Source organism: Pinus tabuliformis, chromosome 6 (genome assembly GCF_031772625.1).
Source record: "Pinus tabuliformis cultivar Carrire ecotype Pingquan chromosome 6, CPIR1, whole genome shotgun sequence".
NCBI classification, from domain to species: domain Eukaryota; kingdom Viridiplantae; phylum Streptophyta; class Pinopsida; order Pinales; family Pinaceae; genus Pinus; species Pinus tabuliformis.
The window spans coordinates 1,709,760,434-1,709,786,512 of record NC_142292.1 but is presented as its reverse complement, the minus strand read 5'-3'; positions in this window follow the sequence as shown (position 1 = coordinate 1,709,786,512).

The following is a 26,079-nucleotide window of genomic DNA, read 5'->3' as shown; positions in this document are numbered from 1 at the left end:
AATGTTTTTCTGTTTCCACTTTTCTGGAAGAGAAAAAAATACATACTCTTTCCTCCCATAGTTCTTTTGGCCTTTTCCAATGTTTTGTTTCACAATGGAGTTGATGAAAATTAGTCCTTAGCTGAGCAATAAGAATTTTGGCTCTCCAAAAAATATTGGCTCCTATGTACCATTTTTGTTTATGATTATGAGTGGGATTAAAATCTTCAATATAGTATTTTTTTCTTTCTCCCTAGTTCCTTATCCTATGTACACTTGTGATACTTACCCCTAAATTGTGATCTTATGTTATTTTAAATATATTTTAATTATAAAAAAATTTAATTTAAAAACATGTTCTATTATTTAGTGAAATTGTAATTTTATTTTTTTTAAATGTTTTTTTATGTATAAATAAATTCAACTACTTATAACATTAAAATTATGTAAATTTAATAAATAAAATTGTTAAAGAAAAACAAAAATTAAAAGGTAGAAAATTTAAAGAACAATGTTTTAGTTTAGATCCATTTTAACCACATATTTACCAAATGTAGGATCTATTCTCTTGATCTCTAAACCTCTTTTAGAGTGTAAAACTTGAAAAAAGATATGCACTTTCAAAATGGATCTATATTAGTTCTATATATGCATATAACTTGTATAACTTCTCATTTTTAAATGTGTATTTTTTAATGCATACATGGATACAATGCCTTGAAAGTTTATTTAGACACTTGGATTGTCTAAACTACACCACATAAATTTGCAATCCCAAAAAATCTTTGCTAGACAAAATTTAAATTTAAATTTAAAAGTAGAACTAATGGCTCCGGGTTAATTTAAAAATTTTAAAAAGAGATAGCTAAAATACTAAAACAAACTTGGTGGGTAGAAAAGCGTGGACAAGTATGTATCATTTTTCCAAAAAATAAAAGCTACATTCTCCTAATCAACTTTAGCTAAAAACGTGGAAAGCAGGTATAGGCAAGCCAAATGTACATGCAAGAATCATTCACACGACATTGGATTGTATCCTTCTACAATGTATCAGCAAAGTTGAGTGGAATGCTATGAAAACTTGGGACGTAACAAGTCATATTTAGTATAGTATGAATGTAGTAGCATAGTAGTGTGTATCTTAAGACTGAAGAAGAGGAAGGGAGTGAACGATTCTTGCAACTCTTGGCCATTGTTAAAATAAGATAATTATTCTTGCGTGAGGAGTTAGCGAAACATAGAGAGTTAGTTAAATGAGTGATTGATTGATTGAGTATTTGAGTGCTAGTCAAGTCGAGTGAAGTGATAGACATTTAGCTACATGTGGATGCATGCCAAGGCGAGTAGCTAGTTGGAAAAAGATAAATACCATTCAGTGGGTTCATTGTAATTATCATGTTTTGTGTGATCAATAGAAGAGCAACAAAAAGTGTTCTGTCTAAATTCATGCTTTGTCTCTTCCACCTTTCCAACAAATTGGTATCAGAGAACTGTATTAAACATCAAATGCTTACGCCATTTTCGAAGCACGCGGGTCAAGTCAGTTTTACGTAGTGTTAGACGTCTAACGCAGGACTTAGTCATCGCAGTCTTCACGCAGATCCGGTTAATAAACCAACAAAGAGGCACATGGTCTATCTGCAAGGTTTTAAAAAGTCAACAAAGTCACGTTGATTTAAGTTTATGAGAGTGCCTTTTTAAAACGCCTTTTAATATATCAAAGGATCCACATAAAAAAAATGGGTGAACGACGATTTATAAACGTTTTGTTATTTATATATAAATATATTTTTTTAAATATTTCTTTTATATATAAAAAATAATTAAGAGATTTTCAAAAAGGGTTATGTGCAAAAGGTTTTTTTAAAGTTTTTTTTTAAACTTAGGTTTTTATTGAAAAGAGTACTTGTTTGAAAGAGTTTTTCAAAGGAGAAATTTAGGGTTTTTTCTAAAAAGTGTTTTTTGGAAAATGATGGCTTTTTCAAATTTCCAGTCTCAGTTCCCATCATTTACATGGAAATATTATGATGTGTGGGCCATTAAGATGGCAACTATGTTGCAGACACATGATGTTTGTAATTATGTCCAGTTTGGGTTTTCATAAACTAATAATGAAGAAGAAGAACAAGCTCTTAGTAATATAGGGAGGGAACAATGGAAGAAAGACAAGAAGAAGAATGCACAAGCGTTGCATCTTATTTAGCAGGGAGTGGACCGAGCAGTGTTCTAGAAGATTATGATCACGTCTTCAACAAAAGTAGCATGGGATACTTTGGCGACAAACTATACATGTATGGCCAAAGTCAATATTGTTAAGTTGCAGAATACTAGGAGAGATTTTGAAAGTCTGCAAATGAAAGAGATAGAGGACATCGATTCTTTCATGAATCGGATCATAACTATCGTAAATCAGTTAAAGATTTATGATGAAGAAATTAAAGATCAAATAGTGGTTGAGAAGGTCCTCAGATCTTTGTCTACCAAATTTGATGTTGTGGTAGTAGCCATAGAAGAAGCCAAGGATTTGGCATCATTAACAGTTGATGAGTTAATGGGATCACTTCTATCACACGAAGCAAGGATAGACAGAAATAAGGATTCCACTTTCAAAAGTCAGGTTTTTATTTCAAGAGATAGAGGTCGAGGTTGAAATAGAACAAAAGGTAGAGGTCGAAGTGGAAGGTATGGTGGTCAAGGTGATCTGGATTTTAAACAGAAACACAAAAAATTACAAAAATAACCATAAATACAAAGATGCAGCAGAAATAGTACTTCATTTCATTAATGTAAAACACTGAAATATGCTTACAAACAGAAATGAAAATAAACCAGCTAGGGCGATGGTAGCTTATCTCTGAAAAGAGATGTGGCGGCTACATGCCTATGAACTGCCTTACAATGAGGTTCAAGGGTCTTTTTATTATTTAACAATAAGAGAAAACCCTAAACAACCAAAACCCTAACTCAAGGAGATGTAACACCAAGAGTTTATGGGCCCCGTTGGGGTGAGTTGGACAACCAACTTCCCGGGGTTGCGACTTGGTCATATTATCTTTTTTTGATGCGCATGATAACCTATTGGAAAGATCTCTCTGAGGACTACGATGGAAAAAAAAATTTTAGATTCAAAATCTTTGGTGGTAGATTTCAAAAAAAAGTCGTTTAGGGCCTCAAAATGGCTTCGGAAGTTTAGGACCCAAAAAACTGCTAAAAATAGTAAATTGTGCTACAATTAAGGAAACTAAAAAATTGAAAGAAACAATGGTAGTGGTCCCAGTGGAATTGGTGGGTGGCCACCAATATCCACCTCGATCACAGAGAGATGATTGAGAAGAGCATGAACATGCAAGTGGAAGCAACTATAGAAGCTTCAACAATAATCAAAGAGTTGACAAATCAAAGGTGAGATGTTATTATTACAATAAATTTGGTCACTATGCTCGTGATTGTAGGAAGAACATAGCTAATCAAGGGAACCAAAGAGCTAATGTCATTACAGAGAGTACTAACTCCATGTTTCTAGCTTTACATACCATGCATGAACCATCTGTTAGTGTGTGGTTGTTAGACAGTGCTTGTAGTAACCACATGACAGGAAATAAGGATTTGGTTGAAAATTTCGATCAATCTGTGAAAACAGAGGTAAAGTTGGGTACTGACAAGACTGTGGAAGTAGATGGAAAAGGAGTGGTCAACATTCTGACCAAGCAATGGGAGCCGAAGACAATCTTAGAGGTATATTATGTTCTTAGTTTCAAACATAATTTGCTAAGTGTTGGTCAATTGACACAAAGGATACAGAGTTATCTTTCAAGGTCAAGAATGTGTTATATATGACAAGCCCCCAAGAAAGAATTTGATAACAAAGGTGCAGATGACAAGGAACAGACTCTTTCCTCTAATTTTGAATTATAATGGTGAGCTGAGTTTTTTTACAGTTGCATGTTTTGATGATTATTAGTTATGGGACTTTTGATTTGAACACTTGCACTTTTTTGGTTTAAGATTGTTGTAGCAGAAACAAATGGTGAGAGGATTACTTTCCATCAAAGAACCTGTTAGTAGTTATGAGTGTTGCATCTTGGGAAAGCAACACCATGAAATCTTTCCAAAGGGAGTTGCATACAGAGAAAAGAAACTTCTTGAGCTAGTGCATATGTACTCATGTGGACCTATGAGGACACAGTCGATTCGTGGAAGTTGCTACTTCCTCACTTTCAGTGATGACTACAACATAAAGACTTGGGTTTACTTCTTGAAGCAGAAGTCTAAAACTTTTGTAAAGTTCAAAGAATTCAAAGTCTTAGAAGAGAATTAAAGTGATCAATAGATCAAGGTATTGAGGTCAAATCATGGTGGAGAATATGATTCAAAGGCATTCCATGATTATTGCAAAGAACATAGAATCAAAAGATAGTTTACAACTAGGTACACAACGCAACAGAATGGTGTAGCAAAGAGAAAGAACAAGACAATTGTGAACATGGTAAGAAGCATGTTGAAAGACAGAAACTTTTCTAATGAATATTGGGCAGAAGCAGTTGCATGTGCTATTTATGTGATCAACAGATCTCCTACAAATAGTGTGATGAACATAGTACCAGAACAAGCATGGTCAGGTATGTATTACAACGTCTGTCATCTCAGAGTATTTGAATGTGTAGCTTATGCACACGTGCCTAAGGAGTGAAGAGGCAAATTGGATGATAAAAGTGAAAAATGCGTATTCATTGGTTGTAGTGAGCAATCAAAAACTTACAAATTATATAACCCTGTCACAAAGAAGACTATAATTAGCAGAGATGTTGTGTTCAAAGAACAAGATTCATAGAATGGAACTATCGACAAAACAGTTGATGCACAAGTGCCACTGATGGAAGAAGATGATGTAGTAGAAAATGAGCAACAAAAATCACAGGTTAAGACAGAAAGACACACCAACAAGGACTCCAAGGATTTCAGAGCAACATGGATCTTCAAGTAGGTCAACAAATCGAGATTCTCCCAGCAAACAATCAGGTGATGAATCAAACAATGGTAAGAGAAAGATGAGAAGTTTGAAAGATATTTATGATGATTTGGATGTTAGTTCAAATTTTGCATTGTTGTCATTCCAACCTTCTTCGTTTGAAGAAGCAATTAGAGATGAAAATTGGGTGCAAGCCATGGATGAAAAAATTGAAGCCATTGAAAAGAATGACACATGGGATTTGGTTAATTTACCAAAAGATAAAAATTTCATTGGTGTGAAGTGGATGTACAAGACAAAGTTGAATGAAAAAGGTGAAATTGATAGATTCAAAGCTAGACTTGTAGCAAAAGGATTGTCGCAGCAACTGAGAACAGACTTTGGAGAAACCTTTGCTCCAGTAGCTAGATTGGATAGTGTAAGAGCAGTTCTAGCCACAATAGCTCAGAACAAGTTGAAAGTATATTAGATGGATGTGAAATCAACCTTCTTGAATGGAATTCTAGAAAAAGAAATTTATGTGCAACAGCCTCCAGGATATGAAGTTGAAAGTAATGAAGACAAAGTTTACAGGTTGAAGAAAGCGCTCTATGGCCTAAAGCAAGCGACTAGAGCTTGGTATAGCAAAATTGATAGCTACATGAACAAGAATGGATTTTGTAGAAGTAACATTGAGCCTACCTTATACACAAAGATAAATGAGCATGGGCAAATTTTGATTGTTTACTTGTATGTTGATGACATGATTTTTACAGGTGATTTTGAGATAGATGAATTTAAAGCAGCCATGATGAAATAATTTGAGATGACAGACCTTGGTCTCATGAAATATTTTCTTGGCATAGAAGTTGAGCAATGTGAAAAGGAAATTTTTATTTATCAAAATAAATATGCCAAAAATTTGTTGAAAAGATTCAGGATGGAGAATTGCAAAATCCCTACATCAGTTGCAGCAGGTACAAAGTTAAGCTAGGATGATGAAGGATCAGATGTCAATCCAACTCTATTCAAAACATTGGTTTGCAGCATCATGTATCTCACAGCTACAAGACCGGATATCATGCAAGGAGTGAGTTTGATTTCCAGATTTATGGAGACTCCAAAAGACACATATTGGAGTGCAGGGAAAAATAATTTTGAGATACATAGCAAGAATTAGAGATTGTGGAATAATGTATGCAAGCACTGGAAATAAGGATTTGATTGGATACATAGATAGTGATTTTGCAGGCAGTTTGGATGATAGGAAGAGCACTTCTAGTTATGTGTTCCACCTTGGTTCAGGTGTGATTTCATGGGCATCTAAGAAGCAACCCATTGTGACACATTCGTCAACAAAGGAAGAATATGTAGCAGTAACATCAGCAGCATGTCAAGCAGTATGGTTAAGAAGAGTATTTGATGGGCTCAAGCAGAAACAACAACGATCAACAACAATTTATTATGACAACACCTCAGCGATTGCGCTATCCAAGAATAGTGTGTTTCATCAAAAGAGCAAGCATATTGATACTTGATATCACTTTATTAGAGAACTTGTGAGTAATGGAAAAGTTCACTTGAAGCCTTGTAAATCTAGTGATCAATTGGCTGATATATTTACTAGGTCATTAGCACAAGTTGTGTTTGAGTTTCATAGAAAAAACTTGGGTGTTATAAGCCTAGCTGAGACATAGACCAGCATGCATGTTTGAGTTGTCATGAGTCATGTTTTAGTTTATGAGTTGTAAATAAAGGGGAGTATTAAAATAAGATAATTACTCTTGCATGAGGAATTAGTTAAACATAAAGTGAATTAAATGAGTGATTGAGTATTTGAGTGTTAGTCAAGTCGAGTTAAGTGAGAGACATGTACTTGCATGTGGATGCATGTCAAGGTGAGTAGCTAATTAGAAAATGATAAATACCCTTCATTGGGTTCATTATAATTATCATGTTTTGTTTAATCAATAAAAGAGTAACCGCTAGTATTTTGTGTGAATTCATACTTTGTCTCTCGGCCTTTCCAACAACCATCACAATTCACGCAACCAACGTCTTTGTTATTGTCAGAGTTGGTGAAAGTCGGTGTTCCGTTTAAGTCACGTGGTGGGCTACAAAGAATGGGGACGCCGATGTCAATGGCTGGTCCCGGCTTCGTTAATACCATAGCACAATTTTCCACAAGTTCGCGCAACGTTAAACGACAACCAGAGGAAAGCACGTTAATCGTACCGGTTGGCCTCCAAAAAGTTGCACTTACTTTCATGATGTATTTGAATTGAGTCGATTTGTTTTTATTTCAGAAAGAGAGAGAAAGCTCCATATTTTTAGGTGATCTAAGGCCAGACGTGGACAACGTTAGTACAACTGGTTCGCTTGTATTATTAAAATGGAGGGAGTTCGTGGTTGAGGGTCGAGACGTGCAGACGGAGAAATGCGATGAAAGCGAGACGTTCATAGGAGCGGTTGGCCTCCAAAAAGGTGCACTTGACTTTTATGATGTATCTGAATTGAATCAATTTGTTTTTATTTGAGAAAGGGAGAGAACGTGACTTGTTCTCGGCGGATCTATGGTGAGACGTGGACAACGCTAGAAAAACTGGTTCTCTTGCATCATTAAATTGGAAGCTTCTTGTTGAACGTCGAGACGTCCATACCGAGAAATCCAACTCTAGTAATTTGGACTGAGTAAATTTCTCGAGACTTGAATCATTGATTAGTAAATTTCTCCGAGACTTGAATCATTGATTTTTTTGGGATAGTATGAGTGATGGAACTTCATTTTTGATAATGAAAATAGATTGAGTACTATGAAAAACTTCTAAAACATTCCCAAAAAAAATGGTGAAGCTTAACAGCTATACCTAGAATTAAAAAAAAATATAAAAAATTACAAAATTTTACCGGAATCTCACTAAAAAAATCCATTATTTCAAAACCAGTTTACTTCATTTTTAAACTGCGTTATTTGGATTCTCTTTTAAGTTTTGAAACCCTGACAGACCAATGCTATACCCAATAAGTACATTGAAAGAGGATTTAGAATCTATGTACAGTTCCCGGTGGCATTTAATGGTGATGATATCAGAAACGCTCATTGAAAGAGAATTTATAAATGTTTCAATTTAGAATTTAGGTTGAAAACCCGCTACGATGATAACCGTGATAGGTTAGAAAAATTAGCGAAGTTGTTCGTGCCCTTTTTATACATCTCGCCGTGCTCTACACGCATAAGCTTAATATCAATCATTTTGTTTTCTAGGTTAAATATTTAGAAAAATCATGGTTACCATTTCATCAAGGTGTCATTTTATTTTCTAGGTTAAATATTTAGAAAAATCATGGTTACCATTTCTTCAAGGTGAGCTATTTCATCACATTGAGCTAATCATTAGTTTATCACATTGTACTTAATATTTATTCTTTCTTTTTACGATTTCAAATATTTTTATGAATATTTAATTATTTTGGAAATAAATATAATTATAAAAACAAATTTTATTAAATAATTTTTTTTGTTAATTATTAAAAAAGAATTTTTTCAAGCCAAATAAGATATAATTTTTTTGAAGCTCTCGATTATGCTTTAAAATTGTTTTTGCTTGGCTAAGTGTGAGACCGTCTTGGTGGGACTAGGTAAGAAAATAGGTAACGACCCAAGATCCAAAGACATATGATAGGAGTGAAAGCATGTCACCTTATGGACCACAGGGGGTTATTCCAAATGACGCATTTTTTAATGAATAACAGTGATGAGTAAGCCTGCGTTAACGGATAGCAGCCAGAGATGGTTGTCTTCACTGTTTGTTTGACAACTAAGTTTTGATTGGTTTTCCCATGTTGAAAGAAAAACATATAATTTTCTTGACCAAATGCATTTTGGGCAAGGAAGCTTTATACAACTCAAAATTGTAAATATTAAAAGAAATTTAACATTTTTACATCTCATTTCAATATAATACATTTATATTAATATATTCAATTTATGAGACATAAAGGATTTGTAAATGTTCGCATAACACAATTAAATAATAATTAAAGGTTAAAAGTAGTATAGAAATTGGAGGAGATGTTGTAGTTTCTCTAAAAGTAATAAAAAGATGAAAATTTTAATTTGTTATATTGTAATTTGTTTTATTTATAAAATTATTAATAACTTTAAATAAAAAAAATTATAATAAGATCCATTTTACCTTATAAATTAAAATAATTGTTCTATAACCATATTTAAACTTAATTAATAAGCACATAAAAATGTTAATACTTAGAATAAACTTAACTGTAAATAAACTTTTTCACCGTACCATGGGCCAATACCATGTATCTTCAATACTGTGGATTTTCCTGTAGATTCAAAACTCATATAATTTCCTAAAACACAAGACAAGAATCTACTCTACTGTTTAGAGAGGAATCCCATAAAGATCAATGAAAATAGTAATCAACAAGAGGAAGATAATAAATAGCACATAACACAATATGTATCTGGGGAAAGCCACAACTCAAAACCCCTACTATTTATATTTCATTAATTAGAAATCCAAGATGATAATACAATGCTTGTTCTCACAAAAACGATCCCTGCATAAGTATAATCAAATCTCAGCCCATGAGCTCGCTCAAGCCAAATCCTTAGCCTATTCAACAGCTCTCGAAGTCCTTATTTCCTTGCGCAATTCCTAGAGGAATTAACATCTATTTAATGAGGAAATCCTTATTTTATAACTATGAAATCCAAACTAAGTTCCTTCTCTAATTGCATGCACGATTTGTACAACTCAAAAAATCATACAACTGGTAATACAATGTCCCTACACTCTAATCTCAATTGCGTCTTCCTTTGAACTAAGATGCATGAATTTCTCTTGAGAGAAACTCTAGTTAGCTGGAGTAGCAATGAGGATGCACCAGTGCACCAACTCACTAGTAGACCTATTCAAGTTCCTCTAATAGTTAGAACTAGTTTAACTGACTATAACTCAGTTAAACTGAGTTATCTAACTACAACTCAAATAAACTCAATTTGGACCCCTAAAACTTAGGGAGCACACTTACATGACTCTAGATATACTTCCAACTCAAAATTCCTAAGTTAACTAAGTCAACTTAACGTAGTTAACTATTACAAGTTGCTATGAGAAAAGAATTACAATTTCATTCAAAGAAAAATTAAATTGGAATTTCTCGATTTTATTTTTAACATTACTTGTTGCTATTTCCAACAGACATGCCCAAAAAAAATCTCTCATTTCACAATCAAAATATTATATAAATATTTTATTTGAATTTATTTTTTTTATATTTTTTAATTAAATCTAAAAGCAAAAAGATTATAATTACTTTGAAATATATCTAAATTCTCTATCATATTAGAAAAATATAAAATATAAATAGTAGATATAAATCAAGATCCATTTTACCATATGAATTAAAATAATAATTTTGTAACTATGTTCAAATTTGATTAATAACCACATAAAAATATATTACTTACAATATAACAAGATTTTTAATCATGGATATTTGTTCCCACTTTATCATGTAAATTATTAATTCTAAATAGACTTTGTTACAATATCATGGATCATTAATAACACATGCCCAAAAACTATCTCTCATTTCACAATAAAAATATTTTATTTGAATTAAATTTTGTAACAGTTTTTTAATTAAACCTGAAAGAAATAAAATTGTAATTACTTTTGAAATATATCTAAACCCTCTATCATATTAATAAAATAAAATAATAGCTATAAATTAAGATCCATTTTACCATATAAATTATGGAAGAGATGTTGTCCTATGAGATGTTGTTATCTAAACATTCTGATTGAGTCAATTTATATAGAAATAAAAATAAAACTATTAATTAAAACTATTAGTTAAAATATTTTGACTAGTAAAATTACATGAAAATAAAAATTAAATAAAAATAAAATAAAATAAAATAAAAAATTAAGAATTATAATTGTTAATTATTAGTAATTAAACTAGCCTAGATCCACCATCTTAAATCTGGATGTATAATCTTAGAGAATGATTTAATTTCTCGAGGTGTAAACCTTTCCTCAAGTTCGGCACTCAAAAAAGAGGTTTGCACCTCGAGATATTTGATCCTTCTCGGTTCTTGGTAGATGCAGAGTTGTGATGGATCTGTGCTAGTTTAGATATAACCAAGAACATGACATTATAAATAATGATTTCTTTTTATCATAGTTTATAATTTTTTTTTTTAAATAAACAAATATCTATATATTCCCTATGAGGAATATACATGTTCCAGTGCATTGCATCAAAGGTCATCATCACACTTGTGGGAATTGAAAATGGCTAGGGAGGATCTCTATCATTCCTCCCAACCACCCAAGATAAATCCAATTAGTGTCATAATTTATAATTTATCAAAAGGTTGAAAGGGATCAAATCTCTTGCATTGCAAAACTCTTTTGGAGTACAAAATAAGAAGAAGATTTTGAACCTCAACAGATTTGATCCCTCTAGAAGCTTGATAAATCCATAATTAATATGGATCTAAGCTAATTCCAGTTGGGTCATGGCCGTAATTGATTACTCTGATAATTTTAAATATGTTAAATATGTGTAATATTAATATGACCATTTTATTTTAGGTATTTAATACATGTCCAATATGCACAATATGTAAAAGACAATGATGTATTTCCCTATCAAATGTGCAATGTTGACCAAATAGATTGTTAATGACTTTAATGACTTGTTAATGGTGAAATAAATTTTTTGAATACAAAGTTACAATGTTCCAATGTTGAATGATGGAAAATTAAAATAATAAAGATTTAGTCAAATATAAATAGTTTACATTATGATAAATCTCAACCTTTTTTCCTTTGTTTCTCTTGTAGTCACACGTACTAGTTTTGTCATCTTTTCATATCGATCATATAAAAAGAGAGGTTACAATCATAATCCATTAAAATATTTAACTCAATATATTTTAGTAAAAGCCACACCCTATCTCTCTCTTTCTTCCCAATATTAATAGTAGTTTTCTCCAAAGTCGATCCTTGTGACTCATGGATTACCGAGCCTCAAGAATGTTTCAAAGGAAGTTGTTTTATATTACCTTTCTCAATAGGTGTAGTAGGGATTTTCTAAGGGGATTATTCATCCTATGGTACTCCCATATAATTCTCAAATCTTACTAAACCATTTATGATCCCTGTATCAATCCATATATTTGATATAAGCATCAATCAAATTCCTAATGCAATAATTAAATTAATTCCATTTCTACCTCATCTTTCACATGCACTTATTTTTTACTTTCGGAGTTTAAACAAAACTTATTATTATTTTGTACATCATTGTGTAGAAATTAATGCATAGATTCAAAATTTCTCATGAAATTTATTAAATCATAAGACTTGAAGCTATTCTACATATGTGGAAGTTAAGTCACCATCTGGAAAACAAATCATAAGCATGCAAAAGGAAACATCACACAAGAACTGTAATAGCCCTAGTGAAAATTCTGTGTAATAAAAGTTAATAAAGGCAAAATTTTAACCATGGTTGATGGGACACTTATTCCAAGTTGAATGTTGGGAAAAAAATCCTAGTGCGGGTGTTCATTTGGTTTATTATGGCTAAGGGAATTGGAAAAGACAATAGATAAGGGATTTGGAAAAGTAAAGTGATATTAATTGGAATTTTATTTAGGAAAATAATGGAAATTAGGAGAAAAGGAAAGTAAAAGGTGACATGTTTCATGTGAGGGGAAAATGAAGGAAAATAATGGAAAATATAGAAAATAGAGGCATCATCAATAAAAAAGCTTCTAAGGATCAGTTGGTACCCTTCTGTCAAATCAGTTTTGGAGCTCTCTCATTATTCTCTCTCTCTCACTCTCTCGAACTTAGAGTTTTCTTAGAGCACTTTGGCATTGGATCAAGAAAAGAAAACAATGCGAGAGGAAGTAGAGATCAAGCATGGAAGAGTAGGATCAAGCAACTACAACAAGATTCTTTGCATGTATCCATTTTCGTGTGTGGTTTCCTTACTATATTTGGCCTCCATGGTGTTGCATGTGTGTTGTTGGTTCTCTTTCTATCATTGGCATGGGTTTTGCAAGGTGTGACAGTGTTTTTCAACCTAGCCTTGCCATTTTCGGGTAGCCATGGTGTGATGGAGTTCTCATGTTTTGGTTGAGCTAAATTGTCGGATGGATTTGAAGCTGAGTGAGGTGGATCTATGAATAAAATAACACGTGGCCTAGTAACCACTGAATCGTACTTTAGGTTATGGTAAAGCAAAATTTTGTGTTGCCTTGGTGGGCCTAGGAATCCTCGACCGATGAATGACCGGATATATCATAAATCCTAGAGGTGGGTGCTCTCCATCAGGCCTAGTGTTATAGACATTTTTGTGCCTTACAGCTATAAGCATGAAATGTCCATAAACCAAGGGATCCTAAGTCCCTAAAGATGATGTTCCAGATCCTAAAGAAACAAGGTCAACTGTTATAGACATTTTTGTGCCTTACAGCTATAAGCATGAAATGTCCATAAACCAAGGGATCCTAAGTCCCTAAAGATGTTGTTCCAGCTCCTAAAGAAACAAGGTCAACAAATTACAGCTTCTCCCAGAAGTTCTCCACCAGAAACTGCTTAAAACTAGTCAAATCAGGATCAATTCAGATGCTCCACTAGCTAGCTGCGTTGCAAAGCACCCAAATACACTGGCTAGGTGCGTTGAAACGCACTTGAATGCACTACCAGGGTGCGTTGAGCGGGAAATGACAAGTGGCAGAGTCATTCAACGAGGTGGAACGACAATGGAAGCTTCCAGAATCTTCTCCAATGACACTTGCCTCACTGAATTCGACCAATGATGAGTAAGAGGCTCTCAGTCTCCAAGTGGAAGCAAGAACTGATAGAGGGAAGGACACTAGTCACAGCAGAGAATGACTCATCCTCTTTCTATACATCTATATATGGATCCCTCACCAAGAGATCCAGGGGCTGGAATTTTGTATATTGCAGAGAATTGCTGTTGGTTTTGTGATTGACATCAGAGTATTGGGTGATTTATGCTTTGTTGGAGGTGAAGAAGGGATTCTATGCTGGGAGGCTGATGCTGGATCAGGACTTATCAGTTGTAACTCCTCCTGGATCTTCTTGTTTTATCAATAAAACTACTTGAGTTTCTCCTACATGCTTGTATATCTGATGTGTGTTATAGTTGTATGTTTAGCTTAAATCTGATCCTAAGCTTTTTATGAACATAAATCTATGTCTTTGTGTAGTTTCTCTCTTCTGTGAACTTGCAGGAACTTGGTGACGCTGGGCAAGTGAGGGAGCAGATCGGTGGAAGCTGACAAAGAGAGGATAGATTGGATCGAACAACTAGCGCAAGACATAGGTCGGTTCATCTTAATCATCTTTGTTTATAGTTCATAAAGAAGAATACAAGAGTAGTTTTCCTTGTTTGTTTCTGAGGTCACTGTCACAACCCTGTGGGATAGGGTCGTTCTGAATGGACACTTTTCCCGAAAACAAAATGGCGACTCCACTGGGGATCGTGTCTAGTTAGTTTATTTGTGTTTCTATTGTTGTTCATCTCATAAACTTAGGAGTGGCGAATCGAACTGCATTTGCCATTTACAAATGCAAAGTAGACATCTGCTGCTCAAGTCCATTCACTGGGCCTGTTTATGATCTGAACACTTGACTCACAAATGATCTGATTACCCTTTGTGATAGCTCTCAAACCTCTTGTAAATCAACCCGTTGATTATGCACATTTGATTGCTTTTTATCCGGCCAAAAACCATAGATTAAACTGCAAACCGTGACCCAGAACCCAGAGAAAATTCTCGTTTTTGCTTCAACGCAGGCTCTGTGAAGAGACTCTGCATTTCAGTGCAGTTCCCGAGAGGGCTACCTGCGTTGCAATTCAGTTTCTCTGTGTAGAAGGTGCGTTGATCAGCCTAGCCTTGCCTAGCTGAGGTTCTTTGCTCACTTTTTCCAGTTTTGCTTCTGATTTTTGCAATATGTGATCAGTGTGTTTGTCTGTCTGAAAGCCCCTTTTCTTTGCCTTAATTCCGCCTCAGTTGTATAAAAGAAACTGTATTTTTTTTTGTGTATTTGTTACGTCATTTACAGTTTCCCATTGCAAAAGTAAACTGATCATACTGTCACCCTTAGATCTAGATCTGTCGTAAGTGTCGTTTTGATCTTAGGGGAAAGTTTATTTGCTGTTGACAGTCGATTACGCTTTTATTTTTGCCTTTGGTTTGAATTTGTGAATTTCTAGTGTCGAAACAAGTGTTTACTTCAAAATCATAAAGTGTCGTAATCGTCTCTACCTTTTGATTTCGAAAAGAAGCTTGTTTGTGTTTTTCACTTGAAATCGAATTCAAATTTGTACAACAACTTTCTTTTTAGGCATCAATATTAAGAAAGTGAAAAACAAATACATGCACAAGTGCATTTGCATATTGACAGTTTGTATGGCTTGATTTAGGAAAAGTGCATTTACAGTGTGCTCTTTTCTCTTTGAGAAAAGATTGTGTCTTTCTTTTCCCCTTACAGCTAGGATTTTCATTGCTGAAAAGAGAAAAGCTTGCTTATCATCTTTAGATTGCATTTTAGGAATTACATCTACATCTCGTGGTGATCCCAAAAGGCAAACTTCTAAGAAAGATCAACCTAAAATAAATTCAATGAACTTAACAACGCTTTGTAACTTAACGCACAACATCTAGAGGTCTAGGCTAGAGATGTATTCCGGCATCGTAAAGCCTGGTAACTGTTGTCCTCACTGTTGGTTGGGTGATTCCTCCACTTTGAGACGATAAGTTGCAGTACGGACTTGTGCTCCCACGTACCGTTGAGTATATATTGGGAGACCCCTATAGGCATAAAACCTTTATCCATAGGAAGCCGTGTCGGCCGCCCTACTGATCGCAATGCACTGAACACAGCATTCGGGAAGATTGACCGCCCGTACCCTAAAAAGTATTCTGCGGTTTTGCGATTGGTTTGGCACTCCCTCTACCTAGACCTCCAGAGCAGTCCCTTTCGTTCCTTTTCAGACTCCTTAATGGAAAAGGTCCATCTGAGCACTTGTCACTTCAGGCTCATTAAAAATCGAAGGAGACTAGAGTCATCTTTTGTTTTTTCTCGACTCTTTAAAACTGAAAAAGCAAAGTTGTGTCAAAGCGTGTTAAAATTTATTTTAAGCGAAATATTCATACCCCTTTTCCTGCGTTGATCTTTAGGTTGAGAAAATGGAGCCTACCAATCAAGGAATTCCCCTTGGTGGAAATCCTAGTCCCTTCTCCTCTTGGGGAGATGTTGGTGCGCCCCATATGGCCACATTGTCGCTTCCAGGACTGACAATTGGCTTGCCAGTTTGGATCTTCTCAACCAATGTCGTTCAGAACACCACAATTCCTGAGCAATCGAATCAGCAATTAGACGAGTCCAGAGTTACCCACCAGCCTTCTACTTATTCTAATTCTGCTTCTCTTCCTTCCTCTTCGCTTGACGGGACTGGTAAAGCTAAAAACCAAGTTCCTAAGGAGAAGAAAGAAAAGAAGAAGAAAGAGAAAAATAAGAAGGAGCCAAAGGCGAATAAGGGAAAACGAGTGTCGTCTAATGAAAATCCACACACAGCACCGACCAGGCCTAAATCGCCATGTGTCATTTGTAGAGGAGACCACTTTCACAAAGATTGTCCTTGCATCCCCCGGATACTAAGGGACTGGTCTCCTCGCTTGCACAATCCGGTGTCATCAACCTCTGGAGATCATGTTGAAAGCACACCGTCAACTAGTGAAAGTGAAGCCCCAGGACAAAAAGGGAAAGCTAGATTTCCCTGTAGACTGTGCGAAGGCGACCATGCCCTCCATCGTTGTCCCTTCTTAGACGAGGCTAAAAGAGTTTGGATGATCGTCCGGTTTCACCATTACGACTTCCTCCTGGATATAAAAAACTCTTGCCGAGTCCGTCACTAGTTGAGAATCCAACTGGCCCGCTCAAGTGGTCGGCTGAAGCGTCTATCATTGAGGATAAACCAACTGAATCCATACCAGACGAAAGTCAAAAGGTCGAGGCGGCAGTTGACCCGGTTTTGCCTTTAGAGGTTTTATCTTCGAATGATACAGTCATTGAAGAGGATAAGGATGACACCGTCCAAATTCTCTTCATCAACACAGACTCCGACGAACATGGGGGCAATCTACCCATTCCTTGACCGCAGGAAGGAAGTTCGTTAGAGCCGTACCCGGCCATCTACTCGGTCCCACCTCCAAGCAACCTAGTTGTATCCTTCGACTAGAATCAACTAGGCAGACCCCGTTTGCCAGCAAGCATACCATTCCGAATTATCGTTCAAATATATAGAATGGTCATGGCTGGTACCATCATTGATGAGGGGGCTTCTATGAGTATCCTTTCCTCTATTGCTTGGAAAGCGCTTGGTTCGCCATCGCTGTTGCCTGAGATGAGAAATCTGACAGGCTTTGATAAAGGAACCAGTCGACCTTTAGGGATCCTTCCCAATGTGCCCATAACATTGAGAGGGAAGACAGTTCAAATGAACGTAATGGTCGTTCAAGGACCCTTGGATTATAACCTACTCCTTGGACGAGACTATATTTATTGCATGGGAGCCATCGTCTCCTCACTCTTTAGAGTAATGTGTTTTCCGCACGAAGGAAGAGTGGTCAAGCTCGTGGACCAACTTTCATTTCCCGGATCACGCATCACAAATAGTCATATACCGTCCCTAAATGGTCTCTTCACGCAAGAAATGTCTCAAGTCCCAGTCCGTCCTCCCGATGAGCGCGAGTAATTCGGAGGGATATGACTGAAACCCAGGGGGCATGCATCCTGGTCTGCTTCGGCAGGAAAACTTCGGGTATAGAGTAGGTTTCCACAGGAGAATATGACTAGTCTATACCCCGTCCGTGATTGGAAGAGGGGTTATTCTAGAATAAGATTCTCTTGTCAAAGTTATGTGAGTTGGCGTGTCGGCGCCGCTTACCTTTGTTTATCTCGGTAGACATCGCCAAAGAAGTGTTCTGTTTGCAACGCGAATAGAACAATCTTTGGGTGACCTGTAAGAGGTAGGCCTTTCCTGATAGAACAAATGTTTTGTCTGCAAATTGAGGGGTAACCTTGAAACCATATTTTATACCTGGGGGCATGCAAACCTTTTGGAGTGCAAGCAAAGAGCGGTTATTTATCTTTTTTTTGGATTAGTCGTTTCCTAACTTGCATAAAGAAAGGATGTGGGGCAAAAATCTAAAAGTTGCCAATTTTATATGAGACATTCTTATCATATGACTATATAGATCGAGCAGTTTTAGCACATAGTTCAAGCTCGTTAAAAAATAAACACAAGATCGAGCAGTTTTAGCACATAGTTCAAGCTCGTTAAAAAATAAACGCAAGTTCGAGCAGTTTTAGCACATAGTTCAAGCTCGTTAAAAAATAAACGCAAGACCGAGCAAGTGTTTCCACCCGCGTTTAAGCTCGTTAAAAAATGAACTATTCCCCTGGTAAATAACGACCGTGAATGAAGATTTCAGCCATTAAAGCCTTGGTCGTGTTTGCACCATCACCTCCACTTTTCCATTGGCCGATCATTTACCTCCATTTGATTGTTTACCCATTTTTGAGGAACAGCTGCGAAGAGTGATTTCACTAGCCATCCTTGTGACACTGCCGTGATTGGAAAATTCCAAACCTTACCTGGAATCAGCTGCTACCCTGTTTATCACTCGTTCCTCAAAAGACGAGTCTCCTTTAAGCTCTTTTCATCTGACTCGTAAAATATGAAAAGATTGCCGAGTTTTGGCCTTCCAGCTCGTTAAAGCGATAGGAAGAGCTATCCCTCCTCTAGATTTTAATCTTTTTGGACCTGAGGGATTATTGCACAAAAAGATCGAGCGCTTGTTTTGTTCGGCTTGTTAAAACTATCGAAAATTCATCCCTTCTGTATTATTTTATACTTTTTCGAACTTAAGGGATTAGATGACGAAAAAGGAATTTCGGAGTTACCTTTACGTACCTTTTCAGACTCTCTAAAAATGAAAAGGACCGAGTTATCTTTGTCGTTAAACTCGTTAAAAAGATTAATAGCGACAAACTTGTCTTAGACGAGAACGAGTTTCACTATCGCTAGGCTCGTTAAAACATAGTGATGGGTTTGCCCAAAGGGCAAATTATAGAACAAGCATATGTTATCCTCCTCAAGCTTGACAAAAATAAAGAGGTACTGGTCAGAAATGACTGGGGAAAAATTGGGAAGTAAACTCAAAGAAACTTTATTGGTAGCAAGTTGCTCTTGAACATGACACTTCCACTCCGTGCTTGAGTCGGGTTGGGTTGTTTCATTCACCGGTCACATCACCATGGTCACGCCATACCATCCACATTTGGGGTAAATGCTACCAATCCATCACACAAGTGTCACCGACATGTTCAAGAGAAGTCATCCAGAGAAGTCACCCGTGTTCCATCCACTACCATACATTATACTTCATTCCTTCATGACCGCCATCCTGAACCATATATCATCAGATTGTTTTCACCTCCATCAAAATCATTTGCTCCGTTCCGTGTCATTGATGTGGAATTCATTAAGGCCCTCCTTTGACGGATCGCTTCTTGTCGACATCAGCTCATTATCCAAGAAGTTGATCTAGGAACACCCCATTCAGTACTTTGAAGCTTGCATGCCTCAATGGCAAGTTTCTCACTTCCGGCAACAGGTATACATCAATGACCTTCGACCGAAAGATTTTGCGTGGTGTTCGATGCCAAGTCCTTTATTCACACCACGTGAATTGTACTGCAGTACCTTGAGGGTCATTATCATTATCGATGATTCCTCTCGCGCTTGTTAACAGTTTACATCATTGACTGGTAATCAAGCGATGTCTTTCCATGTTCGACTTCAAAACATTTCTCACATGGATCGACTTGTACTTAGAGTGAAGATCGGACGAGATTGAAGACCCCGGATCTAGTTTCATCCATCCGGGCTGCGATATATATTCAGGAAAAATAAAGACATTGAAATGTACAGCATTGCAGCACAGATAATCATCCTACCAAAAGGATGATGACTTCATTAGAATCATCAGTCTACCATCAGACGATTGTCTGTCCTATGTACATGAAAATGAATTTATAAAGCTGAGCATGGGAATGCCCGCCTCAGCTAGATCATGAAAACAGTATGAAGATAATGTATTGTATTGTATCTTATTACAGGTCTCCTCCCCAGCATCAGAAGAACTTGAGATCCTCCTAATAAAGCATTTCACCCGATAAACGGCCTCATACTTTAGGGGGCAACTGTTATAGACATTTTTGTGCCTTACAACTATAAGCATGAAATGTCCATAAACCAAGGGATCCTAAGTCCCTAAAGATGTTGTTCCAGCTCCTAAAGAAACAAGGTCAACAAATTATAGCTTCTCCCAGAAGTTCTCCACCAGCTGCTCAAAACTAGTCAAATGTTCAATTCAGATGCTCCACTAGCTAGTTGTTCCAGCTCCCAAACACACTGGCTAGGTGCGTTGCAACGCACTTGAATGCACTACCAGGGTGCATTGAGCGGGAAACGACAAGTGGCAGAGTCATTCAACGAGGTGGAAAGACAATGGAAGCTTCCAGAATCTTCTCCAATGACACTTGCCTCACTGAATTCAACCAGTGATGAGTAAGAGGCTCTCAGTCTCCAAGTGGAAGCAAGAAATGACAGAGGGAAGGACACTAGTCACAGCAGAGGATGACTCATCCTCTTTCTCTACATCTATATATGGATCCCTCACCAAGAGATCCAGGGGCTGGAATTTTGTATATTGCAGAGAATTGCTATTGGTTTTGTGGTTGACATCAGAGTATTGGGTGATTTATGCTTTGTTGGAGGTGAAGAAGGGATTCCATGCTGGGAGGCTGATGCTGGATCAGGACTCATCGGTTGTAACTCCTCCTGGATCTTCTTGTTTTATCAATAAAACTACTTGAGTTTCTCCTACATGCTTGTATATCTGATGTGTGTTATATTTGTATGTTTAGCTTAAATATGATCCTAAGCTTTTTATGAACATAAATCTATGTCTTTGTGTAGTTTCTCTCTTCTGTGAACTTGCGGGAACTTGGTGACGCTGGGCAAGTGAGGGAGCAGATCGGTGGAAGCTGACAAAGAGAGGATAGATTGGATCGAACAACTAGCGCAAGACATAGGTCGGTTCATCTTAATCATCTTCGTTTATAGTTCATAAAGAAGAATACAAGAGTAGTTTTCCTTGTTTGTTTCTGAGGTCACTGTCACAACCCTGTGGGATAGGGTCGTTCTGAATGGACACTTTTCCTGAAAACACCTAGTAATCTCGGGATGGGATATATGGTAAATCTTGGAGAGTGGAGTCTCGGTTAGGGCCTAGTGATCATGTGTGGATTATGGTAAAGGCCAGAGACTGGTGTCTTGATTATGGCTTAGTGATCCTTGGATTAGACTGTGGATTGTGGTAATTCCTGGAGACTAGGAGACAAGAAAATTCCTCATGATGCAGGTGGATAAATACAGTGAAATCCATGCTTGTTTTAGCCTAGTGATCTGGTGGATATCATGGTAAATCTTGTTATTACATGTTTATTATTTTGGCCTAGTGATCGAGTGTGGATTACAATAAAACCTAGTTTTTATTAATGAGGGTGATGTATTTTAGCCTCAGGATACCCTGGTTGGTTCTTTTGGTTTGAGTCTCAAATTCATGCTTGGAATATAGCATGCGGGTGATTGGATGAAGAGAAATTTGGCTCAACCAATCTATGTTCAGGTGGAACGTGGCAGTACCATACCATGTTGGCTTTTGCATTAATTAATAAGAGGTTCTTTCTTTGGAATCTTATGTGTAAATGTACTAGTTTATATGTGGATTATATGGCTAATGTATCGTTGATATTCATGGTGTTATTAGGTTGGTTATAAACATGTATTATTACAATGATGATGTATGGATCTCCTCATGTTTTGATTCGTAAAGGAATGAACAATGTATCTATGACCTAATAAATGACAATGCAACTAATGATATAAGGCAACAATGCGTCTTAGCAATTCTCAGATAAGTATGAGACCCCTATGCTCAGATTTGTTGTTTAAACTTATAGATTACATATTGGTGACATATTTGATGAAATACCTATCATGGCTAGTAGGGGTCCAGTCTAGTCCTTGTTAATGTTTTTGCAAATGTATCATTGTTCTATTGTGTAAATTCATTTATGAAGGTGTCATTGAGTTATGGGCAGTGACCTGGGCTCTGGGCATGAAAAAGGCATAAATCTTGGAGTCGTAGGCACAAGATTGAGGAGAAATGTCCCTAGACACACCCATGCCTTGATGTGGGAGCGAATGGATCCTCCCAGACATAGCCTTGTCCATATTAAGGGAGAATCCAGGGGTTTGATGGTCTAAAAATTAAATGGGACCCAAGGACTGGTCATGGGGATTACTAGGAAGGCTTCTGGGAGTCCTGTAGCACATATAAAAGGTCTGTGTTTAGGGTTTCTGTCAATTCCACTTCCTTAAGGTCACCTAGGGTATTGAATCCTATTATAGTGGCCTCTCCTCGCCTATTTACCCCGCTTGGCTAGTATCTTTGGTAGATGTGGGATGAAGGTGTTACAAAGTGGTATCAGAGCAGGTTGCGCTCTCTTTGGGTCATATCTAATACCAAAAGTTGGTATCATAGCATGATTCACCCCTTGGACTGGATGAATGGTGTGTGCCGATCATGCATTCAAGTTGGTTGCACATGTGTTACTTATCCTTGAGGTCTATATGGTTGTTGCAGATATATGGTGATAGTCATGACTGTAGTGATGTTGCCATGTGAAAGTGAGGGTGTTCTCATGGAATGTGTCATCTTGAGTGTATGATTGGTTACATGTTGTTTATTCTTTCATATTCTCAGTGTACATAGGTATGGTTATTGTTGTCATGCATGAGGTCATGGTGTGTGGCTGATATGGTCATGCATTGATGACTGGACTCTAGCCAAAATGATGTTTATGTATTGATACACCTATTTTTTATATGTCTATATGTTGTTATGATTATGTTTGTACATATGATACACTGATTTGATTGGTCTCGTAGATGAGGTATCCTCCCCGAATTATGCTAAGGTACATTGGTTTATTGTGATTTGGTTTAGCTAACATAGTATGCCTTGCAGGAAAGAGATAAAAAATGACTAGCAAGATGGTAAACTACAAAGATTCTCCCTATGAATCATACTAGCAACATGGTGGTGGGAACTCTTCTAATTTAGCAGACACATTGAGAAGCTTGAAGGAAGAAATAAAAAGTTGTAAGGAAGACAATGACAAAATAATGCAGGCACAAGAGAAACAAGAAGAGGTTAGTGTAATACTCCTTTAGAGTTTGTCAGAATTGCGGTGATAGGGGCCACTTCAGATCAGCCATGGGAAAGAGGACAGAGCTAATGGGGCATATCGCAGTAAGTATCATGATGTTCATAGGTCAGATAGAGATGACACAATTAGATATGGAAGGATGTTGGATACTTCGGATAGAAGAGGTGATGCAAAAAACTACTACTCTAGTTCTAGTTATGATACGCATCATGATCGTCATCGCTATCATCATTACAGGAGGAGTGATAGGCAATACTTTCTGAATGAATTTAAGAAAGAAAAGCCACCTACTTTTGATGCATATGTGAAGAAGTCAAAATATGGATAGGCTTAGATACTTCGGATGAAGAAGTTCTTTAAGTTGCATAATTACACAGATAACATGAAGGCTATAGTACCTATCTTCTATCTAAGAGGTAAAGTAGATATCTGGTGGGAAGATGTGAAATGAGTCAGAGACATCAGGATAAAGGACTTGAGTTGGCATGAGTTCAAGAGGCTTTTAAGGAAGAAGTACTTGTCAGAAAGGTACTATGATAGTAAGGTCAAATAATTCTATGAGCTAAATATGGGATCAATGGTGGATGAAGAGTACACGACTAAGTTCCTGGAGCTATTAAGGTATGTACAATATCTTAAATATGAGAAGGCTAAAGTTCAAGGATTTGTTAGTGTTTTTCCATTATCATTTAGAGATCGGATTGACTATGATGAGCCTCAATCATTTGAGGAATTTATTGGGAAATTGAAGCATTATTATGAGCAATCAAAACGTAAGAATGAATCTCAGCAAGGATGGAAAGGGACTGATAAAAATAAATGTAAATGGCAGCCGAAAAGGGAAAGCCAGAAGAATGCCGAAGAGAAAGAGAATTTGGTACCTTACAAGAGGTTCAATGTATCTAGACATGGACATGGATAATAGAAGCAACATAGAGGTGATGGTACTATATGGTTGGATTGTTGGAAATGCGGTAAGGATTATCTCGAGAGAGATTGTTCATAGAATTAGGGTGGTAGGCCTCAGATATATAGTGCACATGAGGTGCAGACTATTGGGGATGTTGGTTAGAGAATTCCTTGTATCTACATAGCACTTCATAATAGGAAGGTAGACCACCAGGAATCTATCATTGAGATGGATGGTAAGATTTTTGATCAAGTTGTTTCTACTTTGATTGGCCCTGGATCTAATTATAGTTATGTTAGCCTTGAATTGGTGGATAAGTGTCGTTTGAATAAAGAAGTTCATACATAATATCGGGTAGTGTAGCTGGCTACAGGTACAAAGAAAAGAGTTCGTCATTGGATAAGATCATTTGCATTTGAGTTCAATGGCATGTCTACATCATTGCACTTGAACATATTGTCGTTGGGATCATATAATATGATATTGGGTATGGATTGGATATAACTTCATAGGACCAAGATGAATTTTTATGACAAATCCATTGAGTGCTTGGATGACAATGGGGAAATAAGAGTCTTATAGGGAAAGAAAAAAGCCACATCACTTAAGATGCTGACAACTATATAGGCAAAGTGCAGTTACAGAAAAGGGTGTGTGTTATTTGGAGTGCATATTTCTAGTGACAAAGGTAAGGAAGTTTAGGATGAAAATGTTTTGAGCAAGTACCCATTGTCGAGGATTGATGAATTATTTGATTAATTGAAGGGAGCATAAGTGTTCTCAAAGATTGATCTTAGATCTGGATATCATCAGGTACACATTAAAGATGAGGAAATTTATAAGACAAATTTTTAGACTAGGTATGGGCATTATGAGTTTGTTGTAGTTCCCTTCGGTTTGAATAATGATCCAACTACCTTTATATGTTTGATAAATAGTGAGTTGCATCCTTATTTGGATAAGTTTGTTAATGTGTTCATTGATGATATATTGGTATATTCTACAAATGAGGAAGAGCATGTCCAGCATTTGGAAACAGTGTTGAGGTTGTTGACAGAGCATCAGTTATATGCTAAGCTCAACAAGTGTAGTTTTTTTTAGACTGAGGTACATTAATTGGGACATGTTGTCTTCGTGGAGGGCATAATAGTGGATCCATAAAAGGTAAGAGTTATCATGGAGTGGGCAGCTCCTAGAAATGTTGATTAGGTGAGATACCTCATGGGATTGACATGTTATTATAGGAGCTTGATGAGAAACTTCTCATAGATTTCTTATCCTATTACATCATTGCAGAGGAAAGTTAAGAAGTTTGAATGGACAGGGGAGTGTGAGGATAGTTTTTAGCAGCTTAAGCAGATCCGAGCTAATAATTTGTAGTATGTACAATGATTGCAAGAGAGGACTTGGTGGAGTCTTTATACAGGAAGGACAAGTAGTGTGATATGAGTCACAAAAACTGAATGAGCATGAGCATAACTATCCAACACATGATCTTGAGCTATAGCAACATACATGCATTGAATATGTGGAGGTATTATCTTCTTGGAAGGAGGTTTGTATTAATGAGTGATCACAGTGGATTGAGGTATCTATTTAACTAGCTGAATCTGAATGCCAACCCAGATAGATGGTTGGCCACGATTAGAGAGTTTGATTTTGAGATAATATACATTAAAGGAAAGGAGAACAAGGTTACAAATGCTCTTAGCAATTGGATATAGGTAAATATTATAGCATCTATGAGTTCCCATTGTTGGGTTGTGTTATATTCTTTCCACAACTAGCCCACG